Source organism: Mycteria americana, chromosome 4, assembly GCF_035582795.1.
Source record: "Mycteria americana isolate JAX WOST 10 ecotype Jacksonville Zoo and Gardens chromosome 4, USCA_MyAme_1.0, whole genome shotgun sequence".
NCBI classification, from domain to species: domain Eukaryota; kingdom Metazoa; phylum Chordata; class Aves; order Ciconiiformes; family Ciconiidae; genus Mycteria; species Mycteria americana.
This window is the reverse complement of record NC_134368.1, coordinates 51,592,975-51,605,595: the sequence shown is the minus strand read 5'-3', so window position 1 is coordinate 51,605,595 and position 12,621 is coordinate 51,592,975. Positions and strand designations below refer to the sequence as shown.

The 12,621-nt window shown below is 41.1% G+C and overlaps 1 protein-coding gene across 2 annotated transcripts in view; it reads right to left on the bottom strand.

Annotated features, from left to right (window-relative positions):
- TNKS (tankyrase) overlaps positions 1–12,621 on the bottom strand; it is a 144,550-nt gene that overhangs the window by 67,089 nt on the left and 64,840 nt on the right. The window lies entirely within an intron of this gene.

Genomic DNA, 12,621 nt, shown 5'->3' with positions numbered 1-12,621 from the left:
AAGAAAGAAAAACAGCTTTGTGCTGCCTCCTATGTGTATTTGTAATAAGCCTCCAGTGAAACTCTCATTACAGGTGAGGAAAGCTGTCGGGCCATGGGAAGTGCCAGATCAGACTGCAGGTAAACTGGAAGGCTCCTCTGGAAACAACATCCCTCAACAAAGAGCTTCTCTAGGCTGTGGGAGGAGGGTTAGAGTCCTCTTCCATCGGAAACAGCTTGGTACTCCCCCATCACAGCTCCTCCGGTTATAAGCAGAGGGGGATAAGAATCACAACAAAACCAGTCTTCTCCAGGGTTTTAAGGAGCCCTCTTTAGTTCAGCATCCTGCCTTCACCCAAGGGTAAGGAGGAAGAGGGCAAGTACACACAGCCATGCACCTCCCACCCCATCCTGCTGGCTGCAGCTGAGGAATTCTCAGACAAAAGCAGTATCTGCATCTCATCATACTGGTGAATTTTCCTTTCACAAGTGTGTTTAATTGCTTTCTGAAATATATTCAGCTTTGGGAATTCACAACAACCTGCAGCAAGGAGTTCCACCATGCAACTGCCTCTCGCATGACGGGTCTCGTAACTGAGCGGTTCTGTGTTGCTGAACCCCAGCAATGGAGCAGATGAGTTCAACACAAAGGTGAAGAATGGAAATTGGCATTTCAATATAGGCTATGAAGATTAATTTAGCTTTTGGAAGAATTTATATGTCTGTCTTAAAAATTTGATCATGAAACAAGTAAAATGACACAAAAATATGATTGCCTTTGTCTTACTGCCACTCTCCAACGTCATCAGATGGGGTTCCTGCCCACCGCAGGCAATTGCCTTTTCAAGCCATAGTGCATGTTCCTCTTTTTTTATTTTAATGAAGATAAAATACTGGGCACAGTTGTGAGTGTTTCAAATCAATGGTGAGTGAAAAGCTCTGGCCAGCACGTTATGAGGAAAAAAAGACACTTCATTACTACTGCATTACTTGTGGAACAATCTCAAACAGCTGGATTTCCTGTAGGAGAGTTATTGGCCTGTATTATATCAACACTTTAGGGACCTAATCAGATTAGAAGACCTGTTTGCACATTCTGGTTTGGCAGTGCATCTAGCAGTCCTAACCAGGCTTTTGAATACTATTAGGTTAGACAAGTGTAATAACATTTTTCCTTCATGCTCTGTAAGTTGCTACTTTAAAACACAAAAGCCCTTTCCTCAAATACCTTGATTAGTAAAAGCATTACTGACCAACAGAAATGGAATGCTGTGGCTCTTGATTTAGAAGTGTCCCACTGTATGCCTAAGTAAATCAGTTACTTTTACTAAGTGGTACTTTTAAAAAAAGGTATTTACAGATACCATTGAAATTCATACAAGCAATTATTGAAATTCATCACAGCTCTCCCACACTGTGATATAGATTAGGAAAACATTATCTTCCAATTGGCTAACTTCATTACTCTCAAAGAGCCATTACATTTTGCAAAGCAACACCTAAAATTATACAGGCGCTTGCAGCACAGCATCAGGTTTGCTAAAAAAGGCCAAGTGCGCTCCACAGGGCTCTGCTCTCCTGGCTAGAAATGGGATGAAGGGATAACCCTGGACCACTCGAGCAAGCAGCTGGTGGGATGCCACCGAGCCGAGAGAGGGCTGGCTGATGGCATTTGGGAAAAGTGGGTGGCACTGCCCGCAGGACTGGCTTCTGCTGGCGCAGGCTGTGTTCCCACCAGAGGGCTCTGCCAACACAGCTAAAGCCGCTTGGCTACAAAGCATATCAAAGGCCATCCTGCAGCATTTGGCCACAGCTACCTAATAAAATATTCATTTGCAAAGCATTTGAAAACAAACCATGCGTGCTTGTGGCAGAGATGAATTTCAAGTTCTGAGCTGAAGTACAGACCATCAACCTCACATAATACTTCTGCTCAAAGAATGTCAAATTGTTTGACTTAACCAAGCTAATAACATCACTTAAAGAGCTCCTTTGGGCAAGTTAGGATTTATAGTTTTGCAAAAGGGCATCTGCAGAACAAAGCGCAGGTAACAGCCTGAATTACTCTTCCAAATCTCTTAGCAGTTGCTAGCTTTGAGACAAAAACATCCTTCCAATCACAGTGTCAATACAGAGGATTTTTGGCAGTAATATTTTGGATGGCACAAAGCTTGTCTGCCAGAGGTATGAAAGTTAATGTTGTTAGACCTTGCCACAGAAGACCAAAACTGAAATACAAGGCTGCAAACAATTTTCATCTATTTGCTATCCAGCCCTTCCACCATATCTCAGTTCAACCTGTCCTTTCTGTGTTTCATGGCAAGCCCAAACAACACACGGCCACACCACCAGATGCATCCTGCCACACTGGGTAGGTGAGAACTTGCCGGGCATGCCTCCCTTCTCCAAACAAGAGAGCCCAGAGTGACAGTCCAGAAAGGCTGCCACTTCTTGGCCCAGCAGCCCATGAGGAAAGCGCTGGACTTGCTCACCTCCGCATGCTGGGTAGCCCAGAGACAGTCGGCCTGGGAATTTCTGAAGGCAAGGACAGAAAGGGTGTGAAATGGGGAGCAGAGACCTATACTAAAGCAGTGTCCCTGTTCCCATCTTGTCAGACAAAAGCTGGTAGGTAAGCAGAAACTGCTCAGTGATCAGGTGCAGTGAACACCAGACAAGTTCATCGCTTACAGCTTGCTCAGCATCCTTTAAACCATGAAGTTCTCCCCTTGCTCCCAGCTCCAGATCACACTACTGCTGCTCCATTTATGCTGGAACTAGAAGGTCACCACTGGTAACCACAGATAATCACTGTTTCAAAACACAGCTACCATCAGGCAAGCTAACTAGCCCTATCTCTGTCCCCTCCCAGGAGAAAACCAGTTATCTCCAAGACCTCTGATCAGCAACGTGAACTACAGTGACCACAGCTCCACATGCTATGCAGCCACTGCTGTACCTGGCCCTAGCTGCATTTTGCAGTAGCTGATTAGCAGCAAATGCTTATTAACTATCAGACATCAGTGGCTGCTTGCACCCAGCAGTTAAGCAGATCAGTAGCTGGAAGCTCAATTGAGATCTCAGTGGAAGACAGGAGACCTTGCCTTGCACCGAGAACACATGCTGATCAGCAGCCACTTTGAATCCAACTGGAGCAGATGAAAGTAACTGAAAGAAGAGTGAAGTACTGAGCTGCACACATATATAGACATATGCAGGAACACTGTATTTGGGAGAATGAAAGACAGGCACGCACCAACAGCGACAGGCTGAAATCTTTATGGGCTCCTAATGTATTCCTTTCATTTGTGCTTTCCAGCTTAATGATAGAAGCTGCAGCCAGAAAAGCACAACCAGCCTGTTGCAGCTAGTCTCCACAAGCCCTCCTCTACCATCAACCTGTTCTTCCTGCTCCCCATCTTCAGGGTGCCATTTTCCTATTTTTGTGGTTATTGGTGCCACACGATTACGTGGTGTTACACTGGGTCGCACTGAAAATCTAGGTGTAGCATAAATCAATTCTGTTATGAAAGAGTTACAAGGAATAATCACTCAATCCACTTCTAGCTTTAATTCACTAGCAACCTATAAATTTTAAACTTACTAGATGAGGCTGTGAAACATGACCATCATATACACATGTGTTCAAGACAAAAGAAAAAATGCCAAATTCTGGAAAAAACTAACATGATTAATCAATCCTGCAGTGTACTTTACAGACAAATAACCCTATTTCACTCTCTCCCGAAAGTGTTGAAATCTCATCCGAATACTGCAAGCCGAACAACCTATCTGAATGCATGGCATAAACCAACAGTGCTTTTTCAATGCATCCGTGCTAAAAGAAGAGGTGAATTGCTCTCCACTCTCTCTCTCCCCCACTACGTCAGCTAATACAGAAACCAGCTGGAGCCAAAATGTCAACCTGGACAAAGCAGTTTTTGCATTATCATACTATCATGTGTCAGTTTTCCACAGTGAGGACAATTCCCTAGAAATTAATCTCACACAGATTAAACCAAGCCATTATTATCCAATATAACGGCAGAAAATAGTGGGGAAGAAATGGATGAAAATATTTTCAACCAAACTGGAAAACTAAAGAGGATGAAGAAGCTGCACATCATATGGAATCATAGTTACAAATTGAAATCCCCAGAGTACTGATAAACAGTGAAAAATTTTACAGTAGCCAATGGTACCCTGCTTCCGAGATATGTGACAAAAGCACATGGGCCTGATGAACATGCAACTGTGGCCACACGCTGGGGAGAGAAGATTCACAAATACCACAGAATGGTTGAGGTTGAAGGGACCTCTGTAGGTCCTCTCATCCAACCCTTCTACTCAAGCAGGGCTACCCAGAGCAGCCTGACCAGGACTACATCCAGTGGCTTTTGAATATCTCCAAGGATGGAGATTCCACAACCTTCTTGGGTAACCTGTGCCAGTGGTCAGTCCCACAGAGCCTGACTCATTAACTTTCCAGGTGGCGATATCTTCAGGACCTCCTGTTTCCTTCTTGGCAGCTGCAGGCCTAGTAGCACTGGAAGTCAGGGGAGAAATCTTGCTCCATTAGACAACATGACAGCTCTACATTTGACTTTGACCATGTGCAGAATTCGGCTTGTTATTGGCTGCCTAACCTGAAAACCTGAACTACCACTTTTGCAAATACGTGTCCCATGCCAAGATTGACAAGATATTTGTGAACAGCCCAGCAGATTTTTTTGAAATAAGCATTCACAATTACCCAGCAACACAGTGGACATGAGCTCTCTGGTACAGCAGTAGAGACAGCAGGTATCAGAATCTCTCCTTTTTCCTCATTTAAGTGTTTCTGGTGCCTTTCCAACTGGGTACTCTGCTAGCACAGGAATGCACGGGGCTGCTGGGAAAACAGGCTCAGAGTCGTGATGCAGCTGGGGGGCCAAGAACTTGGTTTTGCATCAGATTCATTACTTCATCCAGCTAAGCCCATGCCCACCCAAACAGGTCCCTCAGAATGAAAAGCCTGGGCAAGATGGTGCAGAGAGGAGGGAGGGGAAATGGAGGCTCTGCATTTGAGCTGGCATTGCTACAAAGAAAGCAATCTATGGACCAGAATCCAAACAGGGTTTAGCAAAGAAATAAACACCATAGAAATAAATTAAAATATACCTTTTCGCTGACCCTCCAGGACTTCACAGATCTACAAGCGAGCAATGAGCACACATCCACAAATGCCATCCTTTTTAATCCACCGTGATCTTTGGAGTAATATTTAAGTATTTAAACAAATATTCAACTTATAATCAGAGCACAAGGATTTTAGTGCTTGTGACAGACTACTAGGGGGGGTTTTTTGGGGGTAAGGGGTTTGAGCTTTTTTTGGGGTTGTTTTCTCTTTTTTTTTTAACACCATTTTTCTAGCAAACTCAAATTTTATTTTCAATGTGGCTGCTTTTGGAAGGGTCCAATCACTCCATTAAAATAATGATCAATTCCTTCCTCCCCATTCAACTTTTCTTATAAGTAAAGCAACAGGTGAGACTAAAATATGGAGTTAAATCAGGGCAAGGTATTTTTACCATCTGAAAAGCACAAGGTTGTGGGAATAACCACCTGATGCAGCAAAAACATTTCAACAATAAAAAAAGAGCTATGTTGAAATAATATCCTTTGGGAAAAGGCATTTATAACTAAGAAGTACAAGAAACACATGAGAAGGAAGACGAACAAAAATAATAATTTCAGATCTTATTATTATACTCCTTTACTTTCCACTTGTTTGGGGTAATTCCTTTATGCCTCTTGCACTTCTCCACTGAGCTGTTTCTTACAAATAAATGGGCTCATTTTATAAGCTGTCTAATAGGCTTGACCAGGAACACAGCAAGACCCTAATTTTAAGCTCTTGTCACAGATGAAAAACACCAAAGCAACTCTACTATATGCAAGAGTGACAGAAAAGCAACTCGGGAGATAAAGTGTGCAAGAACAAGTTGCAGACAAGGGGGAATGTTACCAAGGAGGAAAGGTTGGTACCTTGACTCTGCCTCTTCTGTTGAAGATGAGTCAGGAACTGTGCATGTGGACTGAAAGTAGCCATTTGTAATAGAAATTTAAAAATTGAAAGCAGCTCAGCTAACAGAGAAGTGCTTTCAGGGACATGTTTTAAAGGGGAGTGGGAATTAAAGAAATAAGCAAACAATTTGGTTTTGACCACAACTCTACCAAACCACTGAGCTAGCACCATCCTACCTGGAATAACTTTCAGGTAGGTGGACAGAGCTTAAATCCAGAGCATTCCTGATTTAGTCTTCTAGAAACAGAAAGCTGGATCTCTTCTAAGACCTGGCAGGAAGCAGCATGTCAGGAAATCTACAGCTTTGTATAGCGCAGATTGGCAAAACCTCTGCTAGGGTCTTAAGTGATGGAAGAGGTTCTTGTCTATTAAGCCATCAATTCAAAGCACATATATTACATAAGCGTACATAAGATAGTGATTATTAAATGCCGTCTTCATATCTAAGTATAAATTGCATGTACATTAGGGGTTTTGGTCACTAAGAAGGATTAGGTGGTATATCAAAATGGGTCTTCAGTGAATGTGCAATTATAGCACCATTAAGTTTACATTCGGCACATAACTTACTTCCGTTTCTCAGAGGAGCTCTTTTCAGTGGTGCCGACCTATTTGTTAAAAAATGCTATCAGACTTCCTTCACCATACAGTGGCAGGAAGATTAAAAAGTCCCTTTGTCAGAGGGTTTCAAATTTCTTAACTCTTAAATCATAAGATAGCTTCATCTTTGTAAGTCAATCACAGCAGTCAAACTGAGGAATCTTCCTGAATGTGCAGGGAAAGGATACAACACATTGCACTGCAAGACCATAATGATGATGATGATAAAAAACCCAACAACCTAACAAAGCAACAAAAGAACCCTAAAACCACCCATCATGTGGTAATCCATATAATTATCTTACCTTCAACAATGCTACCATACACAATATAATTTCTTCTGAAATAATAAATCTGACATCTTCTAAAACTCATTCTCTTTAGTGTACCTGTACAAGTAGTTTCACTGTCTTCATATTAGTGCATGCTACTCATATAAACACCATGCACACATCCATTTTTTATTTGTAGTGTGAAAAACATTATTTTCAATACCACTGTGCTATTTCAGAATGCTGTACTTTTCTTGAAAACATACCAGCACTCTCCTCTGTCATGTCTTCAGACTGAGATTGGAAGAGGAAAAAGAACTGCAGAATTTCAAGAGATTGGGATGAAAATTCCAGTCTTCTACAATTCAAAACACACTGGTGAGACAGAAAAGCTGAAAGGGTTGAGGCTCATCTTTTCACTGAAGTTCAACACTCATGAGATCTCTTGTGAAATACACTTGGAAAAAGAAATTTGATTTTTTTTTTCCAGAGCTGTTGAGCCTTCCTCATCACCCACCCTTTCATGCTTAATGCAAAGGCAACATTCCCATGGCTCTCCCTCTTCCCTTCATTTCTTGTATTAATTCCAGCTACCAGCAAAAACAAGCTTCCACTGTAATCCCTACTACTCCAGCCATGCTCCATATTAATAACTAATAAACTGTGCTATTCCATTTTTCCAGCAACTACTTCTTTCTCATTTCTGTAATATGTCTGCCTATGTATTCTCCCTCTGGGATTTCTAGGAAATCTTTCCAAAGGAAGACAAAGGACTAAGAAACTCTCTTTGTCAAAGACTTGAGTACAGTAGAGGTGGACAGATAGCCAAGTAGTAATCCAGAACCAAGCAGGAGAAATAGCTGCTTTTGTATTAGTGCATTCTTTTCAAAAGCCAGGTCCCTCCCGTGTCCTTTCAAACAACCTCCTCAAACAAGGAAATTATTTCATCCCCCAGAATATTCTCTAAAGAGAAACCACACAAATGCCTGTTTATAATTGAGACAAAGCATGGAATAAAACTAGCAGGAAAAAAAATATATATAACCTTCACGAAAACCATATTGTATAAGAGCAAGCTCCAAAATTATGCTCCATCATCTAACCTTTTGAAAAGAACTCAGGAGTGAACATGAGCAGACTAAATTTTACAATCTCTCTGATTTTCCCATCGTAGATGAAACATGCTAGCAAGCTGGGAACACTGTCTGAAAATCTATAGCTGGAGTCAAAATTGAAGCATTTATTTTAACCAAAGAATCTATACTCTCTTAGATACAGCAAACGTGATGGATTTTGTACTAACAATTTGTACAGATTTAAGAAGTGGGTTTTTTAAAGTTTGCTAAAGAAATGAATGAGACCTAAAATATGTGCCAAAGTATTTTTTTGCCAACTTTAAAAGTTTTTTACTGAACAGTACAATCCTTCCTCTGTACATCTGAAGCTGCCCCATGCATCTAAACTTACTCTACAAGCTTGAGAAAACAGAGGCTGCCACCTCGTAAAAATGCATGTGTGTTGCCACACTTGCCCTGCAGCACATACCCTGGAAGGAACTCAAATCCAGTTAAATCACTTCTCTACCTCCTAGACAAAAAACATGAAACATTTCCTACGCCTGCTGGGCCAAAGAGTAGCAGACAGAAGGAAGGAACTCCTTTGTAACTGGAGGAAACACAGGGCAAACTTGTTGAGCACACAGCAATGAAACCACCTAGCTGTATTTTGGGAGTTAAAGAAAACAATGCCGCAATATTATCTTTGTTACCAAGAGCAGAGATATCATTAAGGGCAAAAAAAAGAGTCAACTTATTTTTATGCAACACTTAAGCAAAGTACATCAAGTAAATCCTTACCAAAAGAATGCCAAAACACAGGTAATAGATTTCGTTATAATGAACAATTTTGTCATGCCAAACAGGAAACTAATCTGTCAACAGTTCAGTTTAAATATTTTGAAAAAATGTGCATTTCCCCACAACAAAAAGAAGGTAACAAAATAACCCAACTGCTTTTCCACTTATATTAAAGCCATATAACTCAATTTTGCATCGCTGCTGCAGGCAAATTTTCCTTCCCCGTGGGTTTTTATTTACCAGTTAGGAGTCAAAAGACAGTTGGAAAGTAAGGAAAAGCTTGGTACAATCTGGGGGAGAGAGGAGACAGCAGCATGACTGCAAACAGGGTATGTGGATTGATGTGAAAGACTCATGCTAGTACCCCAGAGTAAAGAGCAGCTGTGTTTGACTTGGGTACATCCTTCCCCTCCCTTATCCTTCCCATCAGATCTTATGATAGAGGGAATATATACTTAAAAGTGACGGTTCCCTTTGCTTTGTCTCATTTTTAAAAATTCTCTTTAATGCCTTTTCTGAACACACATTTGCACTAGCAGTGATCAGTCACTGTAACTGATCAAGCTTTGCCTGATCTGAGCTGTGGTGTGGTCTCTGGGTACTCACTCAGGCAAAGAGCTGCTTTGAGCCCTACATGTGACTAGGGGTTTGTTGTAAGAGGAAAGAAAGTGTTCATAATCTAATCATAATCTGCAAACTGTTGTCCTCACTAAAAAATAGCTATTAAAACACCAGCTGGGGAAAACAAATTTGTTATTTACATTCAGGCACTTTTTGCTACTCCTGTTGCAATAACATACCACAAGATGGAAATACAGCAATAATAATATCTAATGCCAATATGCAGAAGGTCTAGCTGTGAAGGGTTACATTATTTACTAACAATGAAAGAATAATTAAATACTACATATAACTCAAGTTTTGCAAACATTTTCAGTCCCTTATCAACCTCATTGTTTTAAAAGCTTTGCTAGTTAAATGCCTGATAGAATAGAGTGTTTCAGTTGGAAGGGACCTACAATGATTATCTAGTCCAACTGCCTGACCACTTCAGGGCTGACCAAAAGTTAAAGAATGTTAAGGGCATTGTCCAAATGCTTTTTAAAACACTGACAGGCTTGGGGCATTGACCACCTCTCTAGGAAGCCTGTTCCAGTGTTTGACCACCTTCTCGGTAAAGAAATGCTTTCCTCATGTCCAATCTAAACCTCCCCTGGCACAGCTTTGAGCCATTCCCATGTGTCCTATCACTGGGTACCAGGGAGAAGAAATCAGCACTCCCCTCTCCACTTGCCCTCCTCAGGAAGCTGTAGAGAGCAATGAGGTTGCCTCTCAGCCTCCTTGTCTCCAAACTAGACAAACTCAGAGTCCTCAGCTGCTCCTCATAGGTAACAGGATTACACATATGATTTCTTCAAAAAAATAACTCGTTGCCCTAAATGACAATATGGTTCACTACAAAGACTGGAAACAGCATAGCACCACAGGAAAACAGAAGGCTGATAGAAGGAAAGGGATACTAACTCATTAATTAAAGACAAGAGCTTTAGTTCACCAGACTGCTGTCATGTTTCACCTCAGAAGGAGAGCATTCATTCTTCAATTTTTCATTTATGCACAGTTTCATCTGATGCAATACAAGGCTGCCTGTTCAAGAGATACCCTACACAAGATGACTCTGTGGAAACCAGTCACTGGTTCTGTCCAGCTTGACACTGTTGATACACCACGTGCACTCTATTTCTATTGCACTGGAAAACTGAGTACCAGGACTTCACAGTCACAGGTATATCCATGAATAAAGCACCTTCCAAACCAGATGTTCCTTCTTCACTGCGGGCCAGAAAGGAAATACATAAACTGCATGTACCCTCAGCATGACAGCTCTGCAGGTTTCTGTGCAGACCTGCAGTGAAAGGTAGTTTAATTATGTTCTGCATGAAGTAGGAAAAAATACTGCTTTCTATTCTCAGTTACTTCCAGTAATTCTCACTAGATTTAAAGACTCTGCTTACCTCAAATAATTCAAAATATAATTGGCCAAAAAGTATTCCTACATTCCTCATTCATCACAACCATTAATGATCTTAAATATCCCCAAGAAAATACAATTAAATGATCCTCTTACTAGGCAATAGGATTAACAGCAGCTCCTAAACCAGCCTATTTTGCCAATGGCTTTATTTCAAAGTTATTCTGAGGTATGCCTCATCTTTAACTTCCAAAAAAGTGGTATTTTAAAGCTCCATTTGAGCTAAAATGAAAGAAGACCATGCAAGAGTTAATGCAGGTTTTCTCTACAGTGTCCTAGGTGTATTAGTTCAGCGTGAGCTAGGTCAGTATTACCACTCCTTCCAGAGAGCCCATATCACCAAGGAGAAATAATACTGTACCTTCCCCACCACCAGCATAGGACTCCTGCTCACCCATTTCTGTCAGAGCTCAGTTACTGACGCAGGAGATGGTGAGATCTATTACTAAGAGATCTTGCTTCCCGATGATGACTCTCCTTTTTGCCATCCTCTGAGCATACCTCAGCAGACCAGAGCAAAGACAGGTTATAAGAGAACTGGGTCTGTCTTCAGAGAGCTGGACAATGAAAACTGCAGGGAAGAAGAACAAACTCCCAGAGAAAGGACAGCTCTTGCTGGATCACATCATGCCATTAAAACAGTTCTAGCATATAAGATTAGCATAACATCCTTTACTACAGTCAAAGTGGGTTTGGATTTAGATGAAGGACACAAGGCTGAAAAGGAACAGGCAAGGAAATATTCAAAGGAACGGAATACTAAAAGTTTCTAGTTTCCCTTTTTCCATTCGACAGCCACACCAGCAGTCTTGACCTCTGGCTATGGGCTATCTAGCAGTCATCAAACAGTGTAAGACATCAATCTACCTCTGGTTTTTGTCAAGACAGTTTTTATATTTACCATCTTGAACATAGAGATGGTGCTTCACACGAAAATTTCCCTCTAAGAATGAGGGGTGTCCTCTGGCAACTTGAACCATACTTGGAAGTATGGTACTTTCAGCTTTTAGGGAGGGATTCCTGGCCAGCAGCTAAGAAGCAGGGTCCCAGTAGTCAAACTCCTCTTTTCCTTCCCCCTTTTCTCACCTTCTCCAAGATGCTGCTCCTAACCTTAGCAAAGAGAGAGTATCGTACACAGGAAGGTACAGCCACATATGTAAGAGCCACAATGCACATTACTGATAAATTATTTTCTGACTTGCTAGCTCTCCAGAAGGAAAACACTCATCTGCCATCTTGCAGTAGTGCAGACAGACAAAAGTGGGTGGATTCTTGAGATGGAGCTACATTTTCCCTGCCTGTGATCAGGAACAGGATTCCCTGTATAGCTCAACACAACATCAAGAGAAAAAAAGATCCATGAAAGGCAAGATTTACTGGGTAATTAGACCAACAATTTCTAGAACACTGATGAGAGTTGTCATCTAGCTCCCTGAGGATACTGCATCATTTGAAAAGGAATCACTTAAAATACCTGTCTTTCAGATTTGCAGGGAAGACCAGCATGAGTTGCAATGTAAACACAGAAATACTATTCTCTCCATTCTTAGACAAGTATCAGATTTAATATATGAATATGCTGCTGATTTTTTTTAATGCCTTACTTTGCTCTTTCCATCCCTCTAGTTTTATAATCAAGCATATAATTTAATTCTTTTTACATATAAGAAAAAACAATTGCCTTATCTACTGGAAAAGTTGTTCACAAAAGATTTTTTGCTATGATTGCTAAAAAATTAAATAGAATCTGCACACCTCCCTTCAAAGGAAAAGTTGTTTTTCTGTGTTCTGTCAGAGAAAATAAATCCTTCACTTCCAG